Source organism: Oratosquilla oratoria, chromosome 29, assembly GCF_046742065.1.
Source record: "Oratosquilla oratoria isolate Oo_2021 chromosome 29, ASM4674206v1, whole genome shotgun sequence".
Lineage (NCBI taxonomy): Eukaryota > Metazoa > Arthropoda > Malacostraca > Stomatopoda > Squillidae > Oratosquilla > Oratosquilla oratoria.
The window spans coordinates 32,197,081-32,223,345 of NC_134805.1; the positions used below are offsets into that span (position 1 = coordinate 32,197,081).

The following is a 26,265-nucleotide window of genomic DNA, read 5'->3' on the forward strand; positions in this document are numbered from 1 at the left end:
GAGAGAACCAAAACATAATATAATGGAGGGGAGATATAAAATGGGGGAAGAGTATGAAATTTTTTTACATATACCAAGGCTTTTTCCCCGTACAAGGGAGGTAGCCATAAAGAAAAAGGCATAAAACCATTCCCACCCATTCCATCCCTAAATACACTCCACACCCCTCCACCCTCCCTCTTATCTTAGCACCTCCTGGATGACAGGTCATCCCTGCACCTTGTCCACTGCCCTGGGTCAGAGGCAGTGTCGCAAGACAGCACATCCACCGCAAGGCCGTGTCATTAAATCGGTAACCCCCCCTCTCCATCACCCCATGCAGAAAAGGAGAAGATGGGGAGAAATCCCTTCGGGTTGCATCAAATTTTTCTCTCACGTACTACCTCACCCCCCTTCCCCCACCCATTCCACCTCATGTATCACAGCATCATCCATATACAACCATTCTCCATTCACCCCTGTCTTCTGTCCTCTCCCGTCCTTCCTCAACAGACATTCCCCTCTTCCCCAAAGCCCCCTTCACCCCATCCATTCATCTCATCCTAGGACGTCACCTCATGTTCACTCCCTCCACATATGCCTTCCATACCTCTTTTACTAGTCTTTCTCCACTCATTCTTTCCATGTGTCCAAACCATCCTACTCTTTCATCAACCCTATCTCCCAACTCCCTTACCACCCCTGTTCTCCTCCTTACCTCCTCATTTCTCACTCTATCCAGCCTAGTAATCCCCATCATACTTCTCAGACACCTCACCTCAAACACATTCAAACTCCTCTCTTCCTCTCTTATGTTCCATGTTTCTGCCCCATACAGTGCTGTTGGCACAATCACTCCTTCATACAGTCTCCTCTTAGCATCCATTCCCAAATGTCTATTCCTCATTACACTTTTTAATCCATCAAGGCATTTACTCTCTTCTCTCAATCTATATTCTACCTCCATTCCACCCTTTCCTGCCACATTTGCACCCAAGTATCTAAAACTATCCATTTCCTCCAGTCGCTCTCCCTTAATGCTCACTTCCAGTCTGCTGACACTTTCACCCCTTGTATATCTCATCACCTTATTTTTACCCATATTTATCTTCAATTTTCTTCTTTCACACACTCTCCCAAACTCTGTCACCAACTTCATCATTCCCTCCTCTGATCCTGCTACAAGCGCAGTGTCGTCCGCAAACAACAGCTGGCTCACCTCCCACTGTTCTCCATTTTCAGTGACCATATTAAAAATTATCAAAAATTGGTGAAGCCTGCTACTAACATATTTGTCATAAACATAAGTTTTGATTAAATTACCTTTTTGCTTATGTTTAAATTCCTTCTTTGAAATGTGTGACTTTATATGACACCTAGAATTACAAAAAGGCAAAAATGACCATTTTAAGTAAAAATTACTTCACTAAATTTTACCTTCAATCTGACATGGCTTACAAATCACTAGTACAATATTATTTCATTTTACCTCTCCTGCATGCACTTTTATATATAAAAAGGATATTTCAATACTTTAAAGATAGTAAATAACATGTTTCCACCAATTTTAGTTGGCATGTGAGAAACTTTTTACATAGGTTGGCCAATTTTGGTATGCGCTCCTAACAAGGCTGCCCACCCCTGCCCTAAGGTGATCCATAGACCCCCATACAGTCTCAGGCCACCTGTCCAGCCATGCATTCAGGAGGAAAGAACACACAGCTGGAGCCACCTTTATATGCACTGTCATGTGTTCAGGCAAACCTCAGTTTAAGCAAGTGGGGCATAGTATGTGAACAACATGGCCTCTGCAATGGATGATGCAGAACTAGAATTCTTCGCTATAACAATCACAGCAGTGGTAAGTAAAAACAGGAAGAAGAAAAAAGAGGCAGAGAAAATTGAGGGCTAAGGAGTGACTGCAGAAAAGAGGACCATCTCACTAAGATTTATTGGAGGAGCTGAGGCCTATGAATGGATGAGGAAATGTGTAGTTATTGTCCTTAGTAAATTTACTCACTGAAAAGACATACAAATGTGGAGGGCAATCATAGCAAATGAAAGACTAATGGCTACTCTTCAGGTTTTGGCCATGGGACTACTAAGGAGGCCTAAAATACTCTGCATTTCTCCCCTATTGCGGAGGTATCTTTCACTTTTAGTTTTCCAATTAGTACATCATATACATTTTCTTTTGCTTACAAGCATTCCTTTTTATTTTCCAAAAACATGGATAGTTTTGGTAAAATTGAATGAATTCTATCCAAAACTGCTGTTCTTCTTAATCTTGATTTCAGTCTATGTTCTCATGATGCTGCTGATAGACTGGCAATTACAGACCAGAAGTGCCCACACACACTCAAACCAGCTGGAACTGGTATCAAGTCTAAAATGCATTGTCTCATGAAACCAGACTTGTGAAATACTGAATCCACAGAATCAAAGTAAGACATGTATATATTCTGTTCTGTCATTTGAGTTTAGGTTTAATAAGGATAGACTAGGTTAGGTGGGTTAGCGAGTAGATATAGATAGATCTTTCTCAAAGTTTTTCATCTCTATAGATTCTCGTGTAATAATTTCTAGCCTCACCTCTTCCATTCTCTTCCTTTAATAACTTTTTCTTTTGCCACAACCATTTTGGAGACTAATCATTTCTACTGAGTATATATACTTTCTTGCAACACTGCCTCTGACCCAGGGCAGTGGACTAGATGCAGGGATGACCCATCATCCAGGAGGTGCCAAGATAAGAGGGAGGGTGGAGGGGAGTGGAGTGTATTAGGGATGGAGTGGGTGGGAATGGTTTTTATGCCTTTTTCTTTTTGGCTACCTCCCTTGTAAGGGGTAAAAGCCTTTGGCTGAGCGGGTTAGGGCGTCGTTACCTGCGGCAAAGGTCGAGGTGAGGGCGGTTCGAATCCTGCCACCGGCGAAGTTGAACCAAAGGCATGGTTCACTAAACTCCACGCTACAAAGCCCTCTATGAGGGGCACCGTCCTAGCCTCCCGATAGGGGGGGAGTGTGTGACATTAAACCATATCACATCATCACATATGTATGTATACTTTCATGGGTTGATAATATCAAGTTCCTTGTTAGTGGTTGTCCAGTCTTCCTGGGGTGTCTGCTCTTACTCATGTCACGTCTTTAACCCAGTGGATCATGTATTGTCCGTTCTACATGTGTGTGTATTTACCTAATTGTAATATACGGGAAGGGGAGCTATGCTCGTGGTGTCCCGTCTTCATATCTCCTTTTGTCTAGACTGCTTTTAAATTCGTGCATAGTTTTTACACACACCACTTTCTCATCTAACTTGTTCCAAACATCTATCACCCTGTGGGGAAAGCTGTTCTTTTTCAGGTCTCTTCTATAACTGTCTTTCTTGATTTTCTTTCCGTGTCCTCTTGTATTTCTACTGTTCCATTTTATTAGATCCTCTCTATCAATAGTTTCTATGCCTTTCATGATTCTATAAATAGTTATCAAGTCTCCTCTCTCTCTTCTTTGCTCTAATGTCTGTAGCTCAAGTTTGGCTAGTCTCTCTTCATATGATGGTTCTGAGAGTGTTGGTGCCAATTTTGTGTGTATTTACCTAGTTGTATTTTACGGGAAGGGGAGCTATGCTCGTGGGGTCCCGTCTTCATATCTTATTTTATCTAAACTATTTTTAAATTCATGTATTGTTTTTGCACACACCACTTTCTCATCTAACTTGTTCCAACTGTTTATTACTCTGTGAGGAAAGCTGTTCTTTTTCAAGTCTCTTCTATAGCTGTCTTTTTTTATTTTCTTTCCGTGTCCTCTTGTATTTCTGTCATCCCATTTTATCAGATTCTCTCTATCAGTAATTTCTATGCCTTTCATGATTCTGTAAATAGCTATCAAATCTCCTCTCTCTCTTCTTTGCTCTAGTGTCTGTAGTTCAAGTTTTTCTAGTCTCTCTTCATATGATAGTTTTGAGAGTGTTGGTGCCAGTTTTGTAATTGCTCTTTGTATTCTTTCAAGTTTTTTTATACATTTTTTTGTACTTGGTGACCATATCATTGCTGCATATTCCAATCTTGGTCTTATCAGGGTGATTAGGATTTTCTTCACCATTTCTTCATTCAGGTATGTAAATGCAACTTTGATTGTGTGTGTGTGTGTGTGTATTTACCTAGTTGTATTTACCTAGTTGTATTTTACGGGAAGGGGAGCTATGCTCGTGGGGTCCCGTCTTCATATCTCATTTTATCTAAACTATTTTTAAATTCATGTATTGTTTTTGCACACACCACTTTCTCATCTAACTTGTTCCAACTGTCTATTACTCTGTGAGGAAAGCTGTTCTTTTTCAAATCTCTTCTATAGCTGTCTTTTTTTATTTTCTTTCCATGTCCTCTTGTATTTCTGTCATCCCATTTTATCAGATTCTCTCTATCAGTAATTTCTATGCCTTTCATGATTCTGTAAATAGCTATCAAATCTCCTCTCTTCTTTGCTCTAGTGTCTGTAGTTCAAGTTTTTCTAGTCTCTCTTCATATGATAGTTTTGAGAGTGTTGGTGCCAGTTTTGTAATTGCTCTTTGTATTCTTTCAAGTTTTTTTATACATTTTTTTGTACTTGGTGACCATATCGTTGCTGCATATTCCAATCTTGGTCTTATCAGGGTGATTAGGATTTTCTTCACCATTTCTTCATTCAGGTATGTAAATGCAACTTTGATTGTATTTACCTAGTTGTATTTACCTAGTTGTATTTTACGGGAAGGGGAGCTATGCTCGTGAGGTCCCGTCTTCATATCTCATTTTATCTAAACTATTTTTAAATTCATGTATTGTTTTTGCACACACCACTTTCTCATCTAACTTGTTCCAACTGTCTATTGCTCTGTGAGGAAAGCTGTTCTTTTTCAAATCTCTTCTATAGTTGTCTTTTTTTATTTTCTTTCCGTGTCCTCTTGTATTTCTGTCATCCCATTTTATCAGATTCTCTCTATCAGTAATTTCTATGCCTTTCATGATTCTGTAAATAGCTATCAAATCTCCTCTCTCTCTTCTTTGCTCTAGTGTCTGTAGTTTAAGTTTTTGTAGTCTCTCTTCATATGATAGTTTTGAGAGTGTTGGTGCCAGTTTAGTAATTGCTCTTTGTATTCTTTCAAGTTTTTTTATACATTTTTTTGTACTTGGTGACCATATCGTTGCTGCATATTCCAATCTTGGTCTTATCAGGGTGATTAGGATTTTCTTCACCATTTCTTCATCCAGGTATGTAAATGCCACTTTGATTGTTCTTATTAAATTATAAGTCTCTCCAAAAATCTTATTTATATGTTTCTCAGGTGACATATTATTCATAACAATGACTCCCAGGTCCCTCTCATTTTCTACTTTTTTTATTCCTTCTTCTCCCAAATTATATGATCCTGTTATTCTGTTTTTGCTTTTTCCAAATTCCATTATACTACACTTTTTTGTATTGAACTCCATCTCCCACTTCCTACTCCATTCTTGTACTTTATTTAGATCTCTCTGTAGTGATTCACAATCCTCTTCAGTTTTCACTCTTTTCAGTAATTTTGCATCATCTGCAAAGAAGCTCATATAGCTTTCAATTCCTTCATCCATATCATTAATATATATAGCAAACATTATTGGGGCCAGAACTGTTCCCTGCGGGACACCGCTTATTACTTCATTCCATTTTGAGTGCTGATCTCTTATCACTACTCTCATTTTTCTTTCTTGCAAAAAGTCTTCCATCCAATTTAGCAATTTACCTTGTATTCCTCCTTCATATTCTAATTTCTTAAGCAACTTCTTATGTGGTACTTTGTCAAAAGCTTTTTTTAGGTCTAGAAATGCACAATCAGCCCATCCATCTCTTTCTTGTATTATATCTATTAGTCTTGAATAGAAACATATTAAATTGGTGACGCATGATCGTCCTTGTCTGAATCCAAATTGCCTTGGATTTAGTACGTTGTTTTTTTCCAAGTATTTTACCCATCTACTTTTGATAATTCTTTCACATATTTTTGCTATTGTACTTGTTAGAGAGACTGGTCTATAGTTGGTAGGTTCTTCTTTATTTCCTCCTTTATATATAGGTACTATATTTGCTTTTTTCCAATCTTCTGGAACTTTTCCTTCTTTTAAGGAACTGCTTATTATGCTATGTATTTTGTCTGCCAGTTCATTCCTACATTCTTTCAGAATCCAGTTTGCTATTTCATCTGGCCCATGCGATTTTCTGACATCAAAATTACCCAAGTGTGTCAATATTTCATTCTTCGTTACTTCTATTTCTTCCATAGGGGGGACTTTTTCCTTCCACTCAATCTCTTCAGGTTGTATATTTTCCCTTGTAAACACTGATTTAAAATGTTTGTTCATAATTTCTGCCATTTCCATTTCCTCAGTGTATTCAACTCCTCCTTGTCTTAATTTCTCCAAGTCTTGTTTGTTTTTCAGTTTATTGTTTACAAATCTGTAGAATAGTTTTGGTTGATCTTTACACTTTTCTATAACATCTTTTTCATATTTTCTTTTTCCTCTCTGCACTTTTGTACATATTCATTTCTATAACCAGTATATATTTTCCATTTTTCAGGTCTTCTGTCTTTTTTCCATCCGGTCCAGGCTTTGTCTCTTTTGTCTTTTAACTCCCTACAACTTTTGTTGTACCAGCATTTTACATATTCTTTTTCTTGTTTTTGTCTTGGGACATACTTTTCCACTCCTTCTTTGTAAATTTTTGTCAAAATATTCCATTTCTCTTCCACTGATGTTTCTTCTTTGTATATTTCTTCCCAGTTTTCTTGTTGGAAGAATTCTCTTATTTTATCAAAGTTTGTTTTTTCATACATCATTCTTCCTTTTCTATATTGTTCATTTCTTTTCATATATTTTTCTTCATTAAGTTCCAGTTCAATCAATATGTGGTCACTTTTACCTATTGGTGTTTTATATTCAATCTTGTCCACTATTCTAGGTTCAGATGTAATTATTAAGTCTAGCCTCGATGGTTCTTCTTCATTTCTATACCTAGTGTTCTCTTGTATCCATTGTGTCATTGAATGGTCAGTAATCATCTCAAGTAGAGCATTTCCCCATGAGTCATCACCACTCTTTACTGTCATTTCTTCCCAGCAGATTTCTTTGCAATTAAAGTCGCCCATCATAACTATTCTTCCTCCGTCTTCCATTATTTTAGTTAATGCTATCTTTGTGTCCTCTAACATACTTTTATGTTCACTCTCCTCCCATGAGGCTGTTTTCGGAGGCACATAATTGATCACAAATTTTCTGCTCTTCTTATCTCGGTCTTCCACTTCTATCATAATCATCTCTACTGTATTCTTTCCATATATGACACCTTTCACGTTTATATCCTTCTTTGTCAGGAACATAACTCCACCCCCTTGTTTTTTCTCTCTGTTTCTAATCCAATAATTGTATGTATCATGTCCTACACTGTTGGGTGGTAGTGGGCCTTTTAATTTTGTTTCTACAATTCCCATTATGTCCGGTTCTTTTTCTTTCAAATAATCATTCAGTTCATTCAATCCTGTTATCAATCCATCTATATTTGTGTAAGACACTCTTAGTTTTCTGCCACTTCCATTGTGTTCTCTGTTTCCCTTATGTTTTTCTTTAGTATGTCGAACTGCTTTATTTTCATGTTCACTACTCTCCAATAGAATCTCTCTTTCTCTGACTCCGTTCTTTCCTCGTTTTTTGCCTTAGCTTCAATTCTTTTCTGCTTTTCTGCCTCTCTTTCCTCCTTATTCATTTCTCTTTTTATCCATACCTTTTTATATTGATCATTTGTTGCTAGTTTCCCTGTCTTGGATAGAATTTTCTCTGCCGTTGTTTGTGACCTGAATTTAATCTTAATTGGTCTGGTCTTATCTGTACTATATTTTCCGAGTCTGAATTTTTCCTCAATTTCCTTTATAATTTCTGGTTCATCTTCCTGGACTAATTTTAATAAACTGCTTACCATTTCATTTTCCTCCTTGATTCTTGCGGTTCTATCTGGGTTATGTTTCTCTTCCATTCCTAATATAATTATACATTTCTTTTTGTCAGCTAATTCTCTTACTATATTCTCCTTCTGTCTCGTCACTTTAATAACTGAGTCTTCATTATGTTCTTTCAATTGCTGTTTGACTATGTCAGTGAATGAAACCTTATTCCCTTCTTGAGTTATTCTCCAATTTTTAGCTTCTGTAGCTATTTTCTCACTGTTTTCATTACTATTCTTCTTCAATTTCTCATTCTCCTCCTTTACATTTCCTAACTGTCTTTTTAGGTCCTCTACTTCTTCAGTTAAGTTTCTGTTAGCCTTCTCTAGTTGTTCCAATCTTTCAATTCTCTGGAAGATGGAGTCTACCTTACCTAACTTACGTTCCAAGTCCTCGATCACCTTATCAACTCTCTCCTCTAGTCTTATCAGTCGGGGGGGGGTTGTGTCCCCCCCACCCTCTTTAAATCCCTGGAACATATTCTCGTCACTTTCTACTGTATTTCTCCTCTCTATACTTCTAATCTTTACATTTTTATTTGCCATTTCGTCATCCGGTGGTCGTTTCATGTTGACCTTACGCCCGTCTGCCTGGGCCAAGTCCTCCACATCCTCATTTCCTTCCATTTCCCCAGCAATCCCTCCCCTTCTCCTCTTTTCCTACTTACCTACTGCCTCACGAGCAATTTCCCCCCCCCCTGCAAATACAAAAAGGCACTTCTCTTTGCGTTTGTATCCACAATCTGCACTTTTCTTCAGAGCGTTCGTCAAGCCGTCCGTTCGTTGAAAGTGTGTGTGTGTGTGTGTGTATTTACCTAGTTGTATTTACCTAGTTGTATTTTATGGGAAGGGGAGCTATGCTCGTGGGGTCCCGTCTTCATATCTCATTTTATCTAAACTATTTTTAAATTCATGTATTGTTTTTGCACACACCACTTTCTCATCTAATTTGTTCCAACTGTCTATTACTCTGTGAGGAAAGCTGTTCTTTTTCAAATCTCTTCTATAGCTGTCTTTTTTTATTTTCTTTCCGTGTCCTCTTGTATTTCTGTCATCCCATTTTATCAGATTCTCTCTATCAGTAATTTCTATGCCTTTCATGATTCTGTAAATAGCTATCAAATCTCCTCTCTTCTTTGCTCTAGTGTCTGTAGCTCAAGTTTTTCTAGTCTCTCTTCATATGATAGTTTTGAGAGTGTTGGTGCCAGTTTTGTAATTGCTCTTTGTATTCTTTCAAGTTTTTTTATACATTTTTTTGTACTTGGTGACCATATCATTGCTGCATATTCCAATCTTGGTCTTATCAGGGTGATTAGGATTTTCTTCACCATTTCTTCATTCAGGTATGTAAATGCAACTTTGATTGTGTGTGTGTGTGTGTGTGTATTTACCTAGTTGTATTTACCTAGTTGTATTTTATGGGAAGGGGAGCTATGCTCGTGGGGTCCCGTCTTCATATCTCATTTTATCTAAACTATTTTTAAATTCATGTATTGTTTTTGCACACACCACTTTCTCATCTAATTTGTTCCAACTGTCTATTACTCTGTGAGGAAAGCTGTTCTTTTTCAAATCTCTTCTATAGCTGTCTTTTTTTATTTTCTTTCCGTGTCCTCTTGTATTTCTGTCATCCCATTTTATCAGATTCTCTCTATCAGTAATTTCTATGCCTTTCATGATTCTGTAAATAGCTATCAAATCTCCTCTCTCTCTTCTTTGCTCTAGTGTCTGTAGCTCAAGTTTTTCTAGTCTCTCTTCATATGATAGTTTTGAGAGTGTTGGTGCCAGTTTTGTAATTGCTCTTTGTATTCTTTCAAGTTTTTTTATACATTTTTTTGTACTTGGTGACCATATCGTTGCTGCATATTCCAATCTTGGTCTTATCAGGGTGATTAGGATTTTCTTCACCATTTCTTCATCCAGGTATGTAAATGCAACTTTGATCGTTCTTATTAGATTATAAGTCTCTCCGAAAATCTTATTTATATGTTTCTCAGGTGACATATTATTCATAACAATGACTCCCAGGTCCTTCTCATTTTCTACTTTTTTTATTCCTTCTTCTCCCAATTTATATGCTCCTGTTATTCTGTTTTTGCTTTTTCCAAATTCCATTATACTACACTTTTTTGTATTGAACTCCATCTCCCATTTCCTACTCCATTCTTGTACTTTATTTAGATCTCTCTGTAGTGATTCACAATCCTCTTCAGTTTTCACTCTTTTCAGTAGTTTTGCATCATCTGCAAAGAAGCTCATATAGCTTTCTATTCCTTCATCCATATCATTAATATATATAGCAAACATTATTGGGGCCAGAACTGTTCCCTGCGGAACACCGCTTATTACTTCATCCCATTTTGAGTGCTGGTTTCTTATCACTACTCTCATTTTTCTTTCTTGCAAAAAGTCCTCCATCCAATTTAGTAGCTTGCCCTGTATTCCTCCTTCAGTTTCTAATTTCTTAAGCAACTTCTTATGTGGTACTTTGTCAAAAGCTTTCTTTAGATCTAAAAATGCACAGTCCGCCCATCCATCTCTTTCCTGTATTATATCTATTAGTCTTGAATAGAAACATATTAAATTGGTGACGCATGATCGTCCTTGTCTGAATCCAAATTGCCTTGGATTTAACACTTTGTTTTTTTCTAAATATTTTACCCATCTACTTTTGATAATTCTTTCACAAATTTTTGCTATTGTACTTGTTAGAGAGACTGGTCTATAGTTGGTAGGTTCTTCTTTATTTCCTCCTTTGTATATAGGTACTATGTTTGCTTTTTTCCAATCTTCTGGAACTTTTCCTTCTTTCAAGGAACTATTTAGTATGCTATGTATTTTGTCTGCCAGTTCATTCCTGCATTCTTTTAGTATCCAGTTTGCTATTTCATCTGGTCCATGCGATTTTCTGACATCAAGATTACTCAAGTGTGTTAATATTTCATTCTTTGTTACTTTTATTTCTTCCATAGGGGGGACTTTCTCTTTCCATTCGTTCTCTTCAGGTTGTATGTTCTCCCTTGTAAACACTGATTTAAAATGTTTGTTCATAATTTCCGCCATTTCCATTTCCTCAGTGTATTCAACTCCCTCCTGTCTTAATTTCTCCAAGTCTTGTTTGTTTTTCAGTTTATTGTTTACAAATCTGTAGAATAGTTTCGGTTGATCTTTACACTTTTCTATGATATCTTTTTCATATTTTCTCTTTTCTTCTCTGCACATTTGTACATATTCATTTCTATAGCAGGTATATATATTCCATTTTTCAGGTCTTCTGTCTTTTTTCCATCTGGTCCAGGCTTTGTCTCTTTTGTCTTTTAACTCCCTACAGCTTTTGCTGTACCAGCATTTTACATATTCTTTTTCTTGTTTTTGTCTTGGGACATACTTTTCCACTCCTTTTTTGTAAATTTTTGTCAAAATATTCCATTTCTCTTCTACTGTTGTTTCTTCTTTATATATTTCTTCCCAGTTTTCTTGTTGAAAGAATTCTCTTATTTTATCAAAGTTTGTTTTTTCATACATCATTCTTCCTTTTCTGTATTGTTCATTTCTTTTCATATATTTTTCTTCATTAAGTTCCAGTTCAATCAATACGTGGTCACTTTTACTTATTGGTGTTTTATATTCAATTTTGTCCACTATTCTAGGTTCGGATGTAATTACTAGGTCTAGTTTCGATGGCTCTTCTTCATTTCTATACCTAGTGTTCTCCTGTATCCATTGTGTCATTGTATGGTCAGTAACCATCTCGAGTAGAGCGTTTCCCCATGAGCCGTCTCCACCCTTTACTGTCATTTCTTCCCAGCAGATTTCTTTGTAATTAAAGTCGCCCATCATAACTATTTTTCCTCCCTCTTCCATTATCTTGTTTAATGTTATCTTTGTGTCCTCTAACATACTTTTATGTTCACTCTCTTCCCATGAGGCTGTTTTTGGGGGCACATAATTTATCACAAACTTTCTGTTCTTCTTATCTCTGTCTTCTACTTCCATCATTATCATTTCTACTGTATTCTTTCCATATGTGACACCCTTCACGTTTATATCCTTCTTAGTCAGGAACATAACTCCACCCCCTTCCTTTTTCACTCTGTTTCTAATCCAATAATTATATGCATCATGTCCTACACTGTTGGGTGGTAGTGGACCTTTTAATTTTGTTTCTACAATTCCCATTATGTCTGGTTCTTTTTCTTTCAAATAATCATTCAGTTCATTCAATCCTGTTATTAATCCATCTATATTTGTGTAAGACACTCTTAGTTTTCTGTCACTTCCATTGTGTTCTCTGTTTCCCTTTTGTTTTTCTCTTGTATGTCGACTTTCTTCAGTTTCATATTCACTACTCTCCAATAGAATCTCTCTTTTTCTGACTCCGTTCTTATCTCGTTTTTTTCCTTTGCTTCAAGTCTTTTCTGTTTTTCTTCCTCTCTTTCCTCTTTATTCATTTCCCTTTTTATCCATACCTTTTTATATTGTTCACTTGTTGCTAGTTTCCCTGTTTTGGATAAGATATTCTCAGCCGTAGTTTGTGACCTGAATTTAATCTTGATTGGTCTGGTCTTGTCTGTACTATATTTCCCTAGCCTGAATTTCTCTTCGATTTGTTTCATTATTTCTGGTTCATCTTCCTGAACTAATTCTAGTAAATTTCTTACTTTTTCATTTTCCTCTTTGATTCTTGTGGTTTTATCTGGGTTATGTTTCTCTTCCATTCCTAATATAATCATACATTTCTTTTTGTCTGCTAAGTCTCTTACTATATTCTCCTTCTGTCTCATCACTTTAATAACTGAGTTTTCAGTTTGTTCATTCATTTGCTGTCTGATTATGTCAGTGAATGCAACCTTGCTATTTTCATGAATTTTTTTCCAACCCTCCTTGTTCTCCATATTATTCTCCTTTAAGACTTTATTCTCATCTTTTACTTCTTTTAACTGTTGTTTTAATTCTTCAATTTCCTTAGTTAAGTTTTTGTTCGCCCTCTCTAGTTCTTCCAATTTTTCAATTCTTCGTATCATACTGTCAACATTACCTAACTTACGTTCCAAGTCCTCGATCACCTTATCAACTCTCTCCTCTAGTCTTATCAGTCGGGGGGGGGGGGGGGGGGGTTGTGTCCCCCCCACCCTCTTTAAATCCCTGGAACATATTCTCGTCACTTTCTACTGTATTGCTCCTCTCTATACTTCTAATCTTTACATTTTTATTAGCCATTTCGTCATCACTGAGCTGGTCCGGTGGTCGTTTCATGTTGACCTTACGCTTGTCTGCTTGGGCCAAGTCCTCCACATCCTCATTTCCTTCCATTTCCCCAGCAATCCCTCCCCTTCTCCTCTTTTCCTACTTACCTACTGCCCCACGAGCAATTTCCCCCCACCCTGTAAATACAAAAAGGTACTTCTCTTTGCGTTGGGATCCACAATCGGCACTTTTCTTCAGAACGTTCTTCAAGCCGTCCGTTCGTTGAAAGTGTGTGTGTGTGTGTATTTATCTAATTGTAGTGTACAGGAAAGGAGCAACGCTCATTGGGTTCCAACATACCTTGACTCAAATTCATGTATGGTTCTGACTTAATCTATATCTTTGATTTCCAATTATCATATTTTGATCTAAACTCGTGTATTGTTTGAGCTTGGGCTATATCACCTAACCTATTCCACATATTTACACATCTATATGGAAAACTGTATTTCTTCACATCCTCTCCAGATGTGGTCTTTCTTAATTTACTTCCATGACCTCTTAAAGCCCTCCTGTGTGTGTATGTATGTGCATGTTTTCAAGTAGATAACTCTGCAAACATACCTACTTGCATGTACAATTAACACTGGTAGTTGATTTGCTTCTCTTTAACAAGGGTAAGCTAAATTCAGTGCAGTATAATAAATAAATAGATAACAAGACTTGACACCACTCAGGCCAACGGTATGGGTGCCAGAGGCCAAAAGGTGATTACTGGGTGAAAAGGCCCAAATTTGGAGGGGTGCCACTGCCAGGCCCTTGGACTCAGGCTGCTCATGTTTTCCTTGCTCTGCACTTTGACCGACTCTCTCCCTGTGGGGCAAGATTGGACCAAATCGGTGACCTTTGAATTTTCGGCTAAATTGATAGGGTCCTTTGAGATTTTTTGGATTTTGGGTCATTTTGGTCACTTGCTCCGATTTACCCGCCATCTCACCCACAGGTGGAGGGCGGCTAGGGGTGCCGTGGAGTCCAATTTGACACCACTTAGGCCAACGGTATGGGTGCCAGAGGCCAAAAGGTGATTACTGGGTGAAAAGGCCCAAATTTGGAGGGGTGCCACTGCCACGCCCTTGGACTCAGGCTGCTCATGTTTACCTTGATGTACACTTTGACCGACTTTCTCCCTGTGGGGCACGTTTGGACCAAATCGGTGACCTTCGAATTTTCGGCTAAATTGATGGGGTCCTTAGAGATTTTTTGGATTTTGGGTCATTTTGGTCACTTGCTCCGATTTACCCGCCATCTCACCCACAGGTGGAGGGCGGCTAGGGCTGCCGTGGAGTCCAATTTGACACCACTCAGGCCGACGGTATGGGTGCCAGAGGCCAAAAGGTGATTACTGGGTGAAAAGGCCCAAATTTGGAGGGGTGCCACTGCCACGCCCTTGGACTCAGGCTGCTCATGTTTACCTTGTACACTTTGACCGACTCTCTCCCTGTGGGGCACGTTTGGACCAAATCGGTGACCTTCGAATTTTCGGCTAAGTTGATGAATCCTTTGAGATTTTTTGGATTTTGGGTCATTTTGGTGACTTACTCCGATTTACCTGCCATCTCACCCACAGGTGAAGGGCGGCTAGAGCTGCCGTGGAGTCGGCACAAATTTGGAGGGGTGTCACTGCCACGCCCTTGGATCGGTGACCTTCGAGATTTTTTGGATTTTGGGTCATTTTGGTCACTTGCTCCGATTTACCCGCCATCTCACCCATAGGTGGAGGGCGGCTAGGGCTGCCGTGGAGTCCAATTTGACACCACTCAGGCCAACGGTATGGGTGCCAGAGGCCAAAAGGTAATTACTGGGTGAAAAGGCCCAAATTTGGAGGGGTGCCACTGCCACGCCCTTGGATTCAGGCTGCTCATAATTACCTTGCTGTGGACTTTGACCGACTCTCTCCCTGTGGGGCAAGTTTGGACCAAATCGGTGACCTTCGAATTTTCGGCTAAATTGATGGCTAAATTGATTGGATTTTGGGTCATTTTGGTCACTTGCTCCGATTTACCGGCCATCTCACCCACAGGTGGAGGGCGGCTAGGGCTGCCGTGGAGTCCAATTTGACACCACTCACACCGACGGTATGGGTGCCAGAGGCCAAAAGGTGATTACTGGATGAAAAGGCCCAAATTTGGAGGAGTGCCACTGCCATGCCCTTGGACTCAGGCTGCTCATGTTTACCTTGCTGTACACTTTGACCGACTCTCTCCCTGTGGAGCGAGTTTGGATCAAATCGGTGACCTTCGAATTTTCGGCTAAATTCATGTTTTTTTGTGTCATTTTGCTTACCTGCTCCGATTTGCCCACCATCTCAGCCACAGGCCTAGAGGGGTCAGGGCTCCTGTGGGGTCCACTTGGACAGCGCTCAGGCCATTAGTAGGGGCGCCTGTGTACCATTGTACGTGTACTTGTCTGTAGTAGTATACGTTTTCTAGTACTAGTGTATTAATCTTATACAAGTAGTTTGACATTTGTACTAGTAGAATAGAACACTAGTACATTTTTACGCTAGTTCAAGCACACTAGTTTTTGTGTACTAATGCAGTAGTACTAGTAGAGTAGTGTAGCAAGGGCATCCCGTGAATTGTTTTCTGCAGAATTCGCACACCATAAGTCAATTTCTGTATTAATATTGTCACTCCGCTGAAACTTGCATTATGGAAGCATAACTTTATTTATACTATTATGTCCCACATATCTATATGTAAATGACTGTAACTATTAGTGCAATTATTCCATAATGTCTAAATTGCAATACGTAAACCAAATTATTCGCGGTGCTCCTGAATGTGTAATATGTCATTTTTGCATAAAGAATTGTGTTTCGCCGACAAGACATCGGCATTACTCGCCTATACCACGCTTTTTAATTTCAGTAAACAAGTCCCAAGAGAATGGGAACATAACACTACATTAAAACACCGGGACACGTACCCTAGTACACGCACACTGGTACACGTATACCAATACACTAGTACATTAATTCACTAGTGCTAGTTCACTGATACCAGTACACTTGTACTATTAATACGCTTGTAAACAAGTATTATTACACTAGCACTGATGATGAAACGCTGGAGGACTTTGCTACGTACACAAACAACTTCTATCTGGAGTAATTCTTTATTATCCATTTTTTCTTAATCGAGAGAATAAATAACAATATCACAAATAAACATGCCCTCATACCTTTGGCGTAGGTTGGCCGAGCCGACAGAGGGAGTGGCTGGGCTCAATTCTTTGCCTAAAAACTTCAGTGTAAACGTCTAGTTTGAGGAAGAGAAGGAGAAACAGGAGGAGGGCTGCTGGCTGTCTAGTTGGTAGAGGAACAAGTGGATGAGCAGCAGCTGCCTAGTTAGTGGAAGAGGTGGAGCAGCAGCTGCCTGGGTAGTGGAGGTGGAGGAGCTGGTTAGTGGAGGAGGAAGTGGAGCAGCAGCTACCTGGTTAGTGGAGGTGGTGGAGCAGCTGGTGCCTGGTTAGTGGAGGGAGTGGAGCAGCAGCTGCCTGGTTAGAGGAAGAGGAGCAGCAGCTGCCTGGTTAGTGGTGGAGCAGCTGGTGTATGGTTAGTGGAGGAAGAAGAGCAGCAGCTGCCTGGTTAGTGGAGCAGCTGGTGTCTGATTAGTGGAGGAGGAAGTGGAGCAGCAGCTGCCTGGTTAGTGAAGAAGGAAGTGGAGCAGTAGGTTAGTGGAGAAGGAAGTGGAACAGCTGGAGCCTGGTTAGTGGAGGAGGAAGTGGAACACCAGCTGCCTGGTTAGTGGAGGAAGAGGAGCAGCAGCTGCCTGGTTAGTGGAGGAAGAGGAACAGCTGCCTGGTTAGTGGAGAAGTGGAACAGTTGATGCCTGGTTAGTGGAGGAAGAGGATGACCAGCAGCTGCCTGGTTAGTGGAAGAGGTGGAGCAGCAGCTGTATGATTAGTGGAGGAAGTGGAGCAGCTGGTGCCTGAGTAGTGGAGGAAGTGGAGCAGCAGCTGCTTGGTTAGAGGAACAAGAGGATGAGCAGCAGCTGCCTGGTTAGTGGAGGAAGTAGAGCAGCAGCTGCCAGGGTAGTGGAGGTGGAGCAACAGCTGTATGGTTAGTGGAGGAAGTGAAGTAGGTGGTGCCTGTTTAGTGGAGCAGCAGCTGCCTGGTTAGAAGAAGAGCAGCAGCTGCCTGGTTAGTGGTGGAGCAGCTGGTGCCTGGTTAGTGGAGGAGGTGGAGCAGCCGGTGTCTGGTTAGTGTAGGTGGAGCAGCTGTTGCCTGGGTAGTGGAAGTGGAGCAGTAGCTGCCTGGTTAGTGGAGGCGGAGCAGCTGGTGCCTGGTTAGTGGAGGAAGAGGAGCAGAGGCTGCATGGTTAGTGGAGGTTGGACCAGCTGGTACCTGGTTAGTGAAGGAGCAGTAGCAGCAGCTGCCTCGTTAGTGGAGTAAGTGGAGGTGGAGCAGCAGTTGCCTGAGCAGTGGAGGAAGTGGAGCAGCTGATGCCTGAGTAGTGGAGGAAGTGGAGCAGCTGGTGCCTGAGTAGTGGAGGTGGAGCAGCTGGTGCCTGGGTAGTGGAGGTGGAGCAGTAGTTGCCTGGGTCGTGGAGGAGGTGGAGCAGCTGGTACCTGGTTAATGGAGGAGTAGTAGCTGCCTGGTTAGTGGTGAAGGAGCTGGTGCCTGGGTAGTGGAGGTGGAGCAGCTGGTGCCTGGTTAGTGGAGGAGGTGGAGCAGTTGGTGCCTGGGTAGTGGAGGAGGAAGTGGAGCAGTTGGTGCATGGGTAGTGGAGGTGGAGGAGCTGGTGCCTGGGTAGTGGAGGAGCAGCAGTAGCTGCCTGGTTTAATGGAGGTGGAGAAGTTGGTGCCTGGGTAGTGGAGGAGCTGCAGCTGGTGCCTGTTTAGTGGAGGTGGAGCAGCTGGTGCCTGGTTAGTGGAGGTGGAACAACTGGTGAAAGCAAGGTGATGAGATATACAAAGGGATTTTCGGTCATTTTGGTCACTTGCTCCGATATATTCGCCATCTCACCCACAGGTGGAGGGCGGCTAGGGCTGCCGTGGAGTCCAATTTGACACCACTCAGGCCAACGGTATGGGTGCCAGAGGCCAAAAGGTGATTACTGGGTGAAAAGGCCCAAATTTGGAGGAGTGCCACTGCCACGCCCTTGGACTCAGGCTGCTCATGTTTACCTTGCTGTACACTTTGACCGACTCTCTCCCTGTGGGGCGAGTTTGGATCAAATCGGTGACCTTCGATATACTCGCCATCTCACCCACAGGTGGAGGGCGGATAGGGCTGCCGTGGAGTCCAATTTGACACCACCCAGCCCAACGGTATGGGTGCCACAAGCCAAAAGGTGATTACTGGGTGAAAAGACCCAAATTTGGAGGGGTGCCACTGCCAGGCCCTTGGACTCAGGCTGCTCATAATTATCTTGCTGTGCACTTTGACCGACTCTTTCCCTGTGGGGCAAATTTGGACCAAATCGGTGACCTTCGAATTTTCGGCTATATTTTTTGGATTTTGGGTAATTTTGGTCACTTTCTCCGATTTACCCGCCATCTCACCCACAGGTGGAGGGCGGCTAGGGCTGCCGTGTAGTCCAATTTGACACCACTCAGGCCGACGGTTTGGGTGCCAGAGGCCAAAAGGTGATTACTGGGTGAAAAGGCCCAAATTTGGAGGAGTGCCACTGCCACGCCATTGGACTCAGGCTGCTCATGTTTAGCTTGCTGTACACTTTGGCCGACTCTCTCCCTGTGGGGCGAGTTTGGACCAAATCGGTGACCTTCGAATTTTCGGCTAAATTGATGAGATTTTTTGGATTTTGGGTCCTTTTGGTCACTTGCTCCGATTTACCCGCCATCTCACCCACAAGTGGAGGGTGGCTAGGGCTGCCGTGGAGTCCAATTTGCACCACTCAGGCCAACGGTATGGGTGCTAGAGGCCAAAAGGTGATTACTGGGTGAAAAGACCCAAATTTGGAGGAGTGCCACTGCCACGCCCTTGGACTCAGGCTGCTCATGTTTACCTTGCTGTAAACTGTGACCGACTCTCTCCCTGTGGGGCAAGTTTGGAGCAAATCGGTGACCTTCGAATTTTCGGCTAAATTGATGAGGTTAATCCATTGAGATTTTTTGGATTATGGGTCATTTTGGTCAGTTGCTCCGATTTACCCGCCATCTCACCCACAGGTGGAGGGCGGCTAGGGCTGCCGTGGAGTCCAATTTGACAGCACTCAGGTCAACGGTATGGGTGCCAGAGGCCATAAGGTGATTACTGGGTGAAAAGGCCCAAATTTGGAGGAGTGCCACTGCCACGCCATTGGACTCAGGCTGCTCATGTTTACCTTGCTGTACACTTTGGTCGACTCTCTCCCTATGGGGCGAGTTTAGACCAAATCGGTGACCTTCGAATTTTCGGCTAAATTGATGGGGTTAATCCTATGAGTTTTTTTGGATTTTGGGTCCTTTTGGTCACTTGCTCCGATTTACCCGCCATCTCACCCGCAGGTCGAGGGCGGCTAGGGCTGCCGTAGAGTCCAATTTGACACCACTCAGGCCAACGGTATGGGTGCCAGAGGCCATAAGGTGATTACTTGGTAAAAAGGCCCAAATTTGGAGGAGTGCCACTGCCACGCCCTTGGACTCAGGCTGCTCATAATTACCTTGCTGTGCACTTTGACCGACTCTCTCCCCGTGGGGCAAGTTTGGACCAAATCGGTGTCTAATTGGACTTCACGGCAGCCCTGGACGCCCTCGACTTGGGTCTTTTTACCCAGTATTCACTTTTGGGCCTGTGGCACCCATACCGTAACCCTGAGTAGTGTCAAATTGGACTCCACGTCAGACCTGGCCGCCCTCGACCTGTGGGTGATATGGCGGGTAAATCTGAGCAGGTGACCAAAATGACCCAAAATCCAAAAAATCTCAAAGGAGAAACCATATGAATTTTGCCGAAAATCCGAAGATGACCGAATTGGTCCACACTTGCCTGACAGGTAGAGAGTTGGACAAAGTACAAAGCAAGGTAGACATAAACAGCCTTAGCCCAAGGGCGTGGCGGTGGCACTCCTCGAAACTTGGGCCTTTTCACCCAGTATTCACTTATGGGCCTGTGGTACCCATACCAAAAAATCTCAAAGGAGAAACCATATGAATTTAGCCGAAAATCCGATGGTGAGCGATTTGGCCCAAACTTGCCTGACAGGTAGAGTCAGGCAAAGTGCACAGCAAAGTAAACATGAGCAGCCTGAGTTCAAGGGCGTGCCAGTGGCACCCCTCCAATTTGGGCCTTTTCACCCAGTAATCACCTTTTGGCCTCTGCCATCCATACCGTTGGCCTGAGTGGTGTCAAATTGGACTCCACGGCAGCCCTAGCCGCCCTCCACCTGTGGGTGAGATGGCGGGTAAATCGGAGCAAGTGACCAAAATGATCCCAAAATCCAAAAATTCTCAAAGGATTAACCACATCAATTTAGCCGAAAATTCGAAGGTCACCGATTTGGTCCAAACTTGCCCCACAGGGAGAGAGTCGGTCAAAGTTCACAGCAAGGTAAACATGAGCAGCCTGAGTCCAAGGGCATGGCAGTGGCACCCATCCAAATTAGGGTCTTTTCACCCAGTAATCACCTTATGGCCTCTGGCACCCATACCGTTGGCCTGAGTGGTGTCAAACTGAACTTCACGGCACCCCTAGCCCCCCTCCACCTGTGGGTGAGATGGCGGGTAAATCGGAGTAGGTGACCAAAATGACCAGAAATCCAAAAAAATTCGAAGGTCACCGATATGGTCCAAACTTCCCCACAGAGAGGGAGTCGGTCAAAGTGCAAAGCAAGGGAAACATGAGCAGCCTAAGTCCAAGGGCGTGGCAGTGGCACCCCTCCAAATTTGGGCCTTCTCACCCAGTAATCACCTTTTGGCCTCTGGCACCCATACCGTTGGCCTGAGTGGTGTCAAATTGGACTCCACGGCAGCCCTAGCCGCCCTCCACCTGTGGGTGAGATGGCGGGTAAATCGGAGCAAGTCACCAAAATGACCCAAAATCCCAAAAATCTCAAAAACCCCATCAATTTAGCCAAAACTTCGAATGTCACCGATTTGGTCCAAACTTGCCCCACAGGGAGAGAGTCGGTCAAAGTGCACAGCAAGGTAGACATGAGCAGAATGGGCGTGGCAGTGGCACCCCTCCAAAGTTGGGCCTTTTCACCAAGTAATCACCTTTTGGCCTCTGGCACCCATACGGTTGGCCTGAGTGGTGTCAAATTGGACTCCACGGCAGCCCTAGCCGCCCTCCACCTGTGGGTCAGATGGCGAGTAAATCGGAGCAAGTGACCACAATGACCCAAAATACAAAAAATCTCGAAGGACCCCATCAATTTAGTCGAAAATTGGAAGGTGACCCATTTGGTCCAAACTTGCCCCACAGAAAGAGAGTCGGTCAAAGTGCAAAGCAAGGTAAACATGAGCAGCCTGAGTCCAAGGGCGTGGCAGTGGCACCCCTCCAAATTTGGGCTTTTTCACCCAGTAATCACCTTTTGGCCTCTGGCACCCATACCGTTGGCCTGAGTGGTGTCAAATTGGACTCCAATGCAGCCCTAGCCGACCTCCACCTGTGGGTGAGATGGAGGGTAAATCGGAGCAGGTGACAAAAATGACCCAAAATCCAAAAAATCTCAAAGGATTAACCACATCAATTTAGCCGAAAAATTCGAAGGTCACCAATATGGTCCGAACTTGCCCCACAGAGAGAGAGAGTCGATCAAAGTGCACAGCAAAGTAAACATGAGCAGCCTGAGTCCAAGGGCGTGGCAGTGGCACCCCTCCAAATTTGGGCCTTTTCACCCAGTAATTACCTTTTGGCCTCTGGCACCCATACCGTTGGCCTGAGTGGTGTCAAATTGGACTCCACGGCAGCCCTAGCCGCCCTCCACCTGTGGGTGAGATGGCGGGTAAATCGGAGCAGGTGACCAAAATGACACAAAATCCAAAACATCTCAAAGGATTAACCCCATCAATTAACCCATTAAACTCCGATGACAAGATGTCTTGTCATTTGGTCAAATAAAACAAAAAATCATAAAACACCAAAATGTTTGACGGAGAGAGTCGGTCAAAGTGCAGCAAGGTAAATATGAGCAGCCTGAGTCCAAGGGCGTGGCAGTGGCACCCCTCCAAATTTGGGTCTTTTTACCCAGTAATCACCTTATGGCCTCTGGCACCCATACCGTTGGCCTGAGTGGTGTCAAATTGGACTCCACGGCAGCCCTAGCCGCCCTCCACCTGTGGGTGAGATGGCGGGTAAATCGGAGCAACTCACCAAAATGACCCAAAATCCAAAAAATCTTAAAGGATTAACCCCCATCAATTTAGTCGTAAATTCGAAGGTCACCGATTTTGTCCAAAATTGCCTTCACAGGAAGAGAGTCAGTCAAAGTGCACAGCAAGGTAAATATGAGCAGCCTGAGTCCAAGGGCGTGGCAGTGGCACCCCTCCAAATTTGGGCCTTTTCACCCAGTAATCACCTTTGGGCCTCTGGCACCCATAACATTGGCCTGAGTGGTGTCAAATTGAACTCCACGGCAGCCCTAGCCGCCCTCCACCTGTGGGTGAGATGGTGAGTAAATCGGAGCAAGTGACCACAATGACCCAAAATACAAAAAATCTCGAAGGACCCCATCAATTTAGTCGAAAATTGGAAGGTGACCCATTTGGTCCAAACTTGCCCCACAGGAAGAGAGTCGGTCAAAGTGCAAAGCAAGGTAAACATGAGCAGCCTGAGTCCAATGGCGTGGCAGTGGCACCCCTCCAAATTTGGGCCTTTTCACCCAGTAATCACCTTTTGGCCTCTGGCACCCATAACATTGGCCTGAGTGGTGTCAAATTGGACTCCACGGCAGCCCTAGCCGCCCTCCACCTGTGGGTGAGATGGTGAGTAAATCGGAGCAAGTGACCACAATGACCCAAAATCCAAAAAATCTCGGACCCCATCAATTTAGTCGAAAATTGGAAGGTGACCCATTTGGTCCAAACTTGCCCCACAGGAAGAGAGTCGGTCAAAGTGCAAAGCAAGGTAAACATGAGCAGCCTGAGTCCAAGGGCGTGGCAGTGGCACCCCTCCAAATTTGGGCTTTTTCACCCAGTAATCACCTTTTGGCCTCTGGCACCCATACCGTTGGCCTGAGTTGTGTCAAATTGGACTCCACGGCAGCCCTAGCCGCCCTCCACCTGTGGGTAAGATGGTGGGTAAATCGGAGAGAGTGACCAATATGACCAAAAATCCAAAAAATCTCAAAGGACCCCCATCAATTTAGCCGAAAATTCGAAGGTCACCGATTTGGTCCAAACTTGCCCCACGGAGAGAGAGTCAGTCAAAGTGCACAGCAAGGTAAACATGAGCAGCCTGAGTCCAAGGGCGTGGCAGTGGCACCCCTCCAAATTTGGGCTTTTTCACCCAGTAATCACCTTTTGGCCTCTGGCACCCATACCGTTGGCCTGAGTGGTGTCAAATTGGACTCCACGGCAGCCCTAGCCGCCCTCCACCTGTGGGTGAGATGGCGGGTAAATCAGAGTAGGTGACCATAATGACCCAAAATCCAAAAAATCTCAAAGGACCCCATCAATATAGTCGTAAATTGGAAGGTGACCCATTTGGTCCAAACTTGCCCCACATGGAGAGAGTCGGTCAAAGGGCACAGCAAGGTAGACATGAACAGCCTGAGTCCAAGGGCGTGGCAGTGGGACCCCTCTAAATTTGGGCCTTTTAACACAGTAATCACCTTTTGGCCTCTGGCACCCATACGGTTGGCCTGAGTGGTGTCAAATTGGACTCCACGGCAGCCCTAGCCGCCCTCCACCTGTGGGTGAGATGGCGGGTAAATCGGAGCAACTCACCAAAATGACCCAAAATCCAAATATCTCCCCATCAATGTAGCCGAAAATTCGAAGGTCACCGATTTGGTCCAAACGTGCCCCACAGGGAGAGAGTCGGACAAAGTGCACAGCAAGGTAAACATGAGCAGCGTGAGTTCAAGGCCGTGGCAGTGGCACCCCTCCAAATTTGGGCCTTTTCAACCATAATCATCTTTTGGCCTCTGACACCAATATCGTTGGCCTGAGTGGTGTCAAATTGGACTCCACGGCAGCCCTAGCCGCCCTCCACCTGTGGGTGAGATGGCGGGTAAATCGGAGCAAGTGACCAAAATGACCCAAAATCCAAAAAATCTCATTTAGCCGAAAATTCGAAGGTGACCGATTTGGTCCAAACGTGCGCCACAGGGAGAGAGTCGGTCAAAGTGCACAGCAAGGTAAACATGAGCAGCCTGAGTCCAAGGGCGAGGCAGTGGCACCCCTCAAAATTTGGGTCTTTTCACCCAGTAATCACCTTATGGCCTCTGGCACCCATACCGTTGGCCTGAGTGGTGTCAAATTGGACTCCACGGCAGCCCTAGCCGCCCTCCACCTGTTGGTGAGATGGCGGGTAAATCGGAGTAACTGACCAAAATGACCCAAAATCCAAATAATCTCAAAGGATTAACCTCATCAATTTAGCCGAAAATTCGAAGGTCACCGATTTGGTCCAATCTTGCCCCACAGGGAGAGAGTCGGTCAAAGTGTACAGCAAGGTAAACATGAGCAGCCTGAGTCCAAGGGCGTGGCAGTGGCACCCCTCCAAATTTGGGCCTTTTCACCCAGTAATCACCTTATGGCCTCTGGCACCCATACCGTTGGCCTGAGTGGTGTCAAATCTTGTTTTCTATAAATTTATTATACTGCACTGAATTTAGGTTACCCTTGTTAAAGAGAAGCAAATCAATTACCAGTGTTAATTGTACATGCAAGTAGGTATGTTTGCAGATTTATCTACTTGAAAACATGCACATACATACACACACAAGAGGGCTTTAAGGTCATGGAAGTAAATTAAGAAAGACCACATCTCGAGAGGATGTGAAGAAATCCAGTTTTCCATATAGATGTGTAAATATGTGGAATAGGTTAGGTGATATAGCCCAAGCTCAAACAATACACGAGTTTAGATCTAAATATGATAATTGGAAATCAAAGATATAGATCATGTCGGAACCGTACATGAATTTCAGTCAAGGTATGTTGGAACCCAATGAGCGTTGCTCCTTTCCTGTACACTACAATTAGATAAATACACACACACACACACACACACACACACACACACACACACACACACACACACACACAAAATTGGCACAAACACTCTCAGAACCATCATATGAAGAGAGACTAGCCAAACTTGAGCTACAGACATTAGAGCAAAGAAGAGAGAGAGGAGACTTGATAACTAGTTATAGAATCATGAAAGGTATAGAAACTATTGATAGAGAGGATCTAATAAAATGGAACAGTAGAAATACAAGAGGACACGGAAAGAAAATAAAGAAAGACAGTTATAGAAGAGACCTGAAAAAGAACAGCTTTCCCCACAGGGTGATAGATGTTTGGAACAAGTTAGATGAGAAAGTGGTGTGTGTAAAAGGAGATATGAAGACGGGACACCATGAGCATAGCACCCCTTCCCGTATAATACAATTAGGTAAATACACACACATGTAGAATGGACAATACATGATCCACTGGGTTAAAGACGTGACATGAGTAAGAGCAGACACCCCAGGAAGACTGGACAACCACTAACAAGGAACTTGATATTATCAACCCATGAAAGTATACATACATATGTGATGATGTGATATGGTTTAATGTCACACACTCCCCCCCCCCCCTATCGGGAGGCTAGGACGGTGCCCCTCACAGAGGGCTTTGTAGCGTGGAGTTTAGTGAACCATGCCCTTGGTTCAACTTCGCCGGTGGCAGGATTCGAACCGCCCTCACCTCGACCTTTGCCGCAAGTAACGACGCCCTAACCCGCTCAGCCAAAGGCTTTTACCCCTTACAAGGGAGGTAGCCAAAAAGAAAAAGGCATAAAAACCATTCCCACCCACTCCATCCCTAATACACTCCACTCCCCTCCACCCTCCCTCTTATCTTGGCACCTCCTGGATGATGGGTCATCCCTGCATCTTGTCCACTGCCCTGGGTCAGAGGCAGTGT

At 43.1% G+C, this 26,265-nt stretch overlaps 1 long non-coding RNA gene across 1 annotated transcript in view; it reads left to right on the plus strand.

Moving 5' to 3' along the window:
* Positions 1 to 1,589: 1,589 nt before the first annotated feature.
* Positions 1,590 to 26,265, plus strand: part of LOC143040901 (uncharacterized) — a 33,381-nt gene continuing 8,705 nt past the window's right edge. The window contains exon 1 of the long non-coding RNA XR_012967759.1: positions 1,590 to 2,423. This is a non-coding gene — a long non-coding RNA (uncharacterized LOC143040901). The remainder of the gene's footprint in view (positions 2,424 to 26,265) is intronic.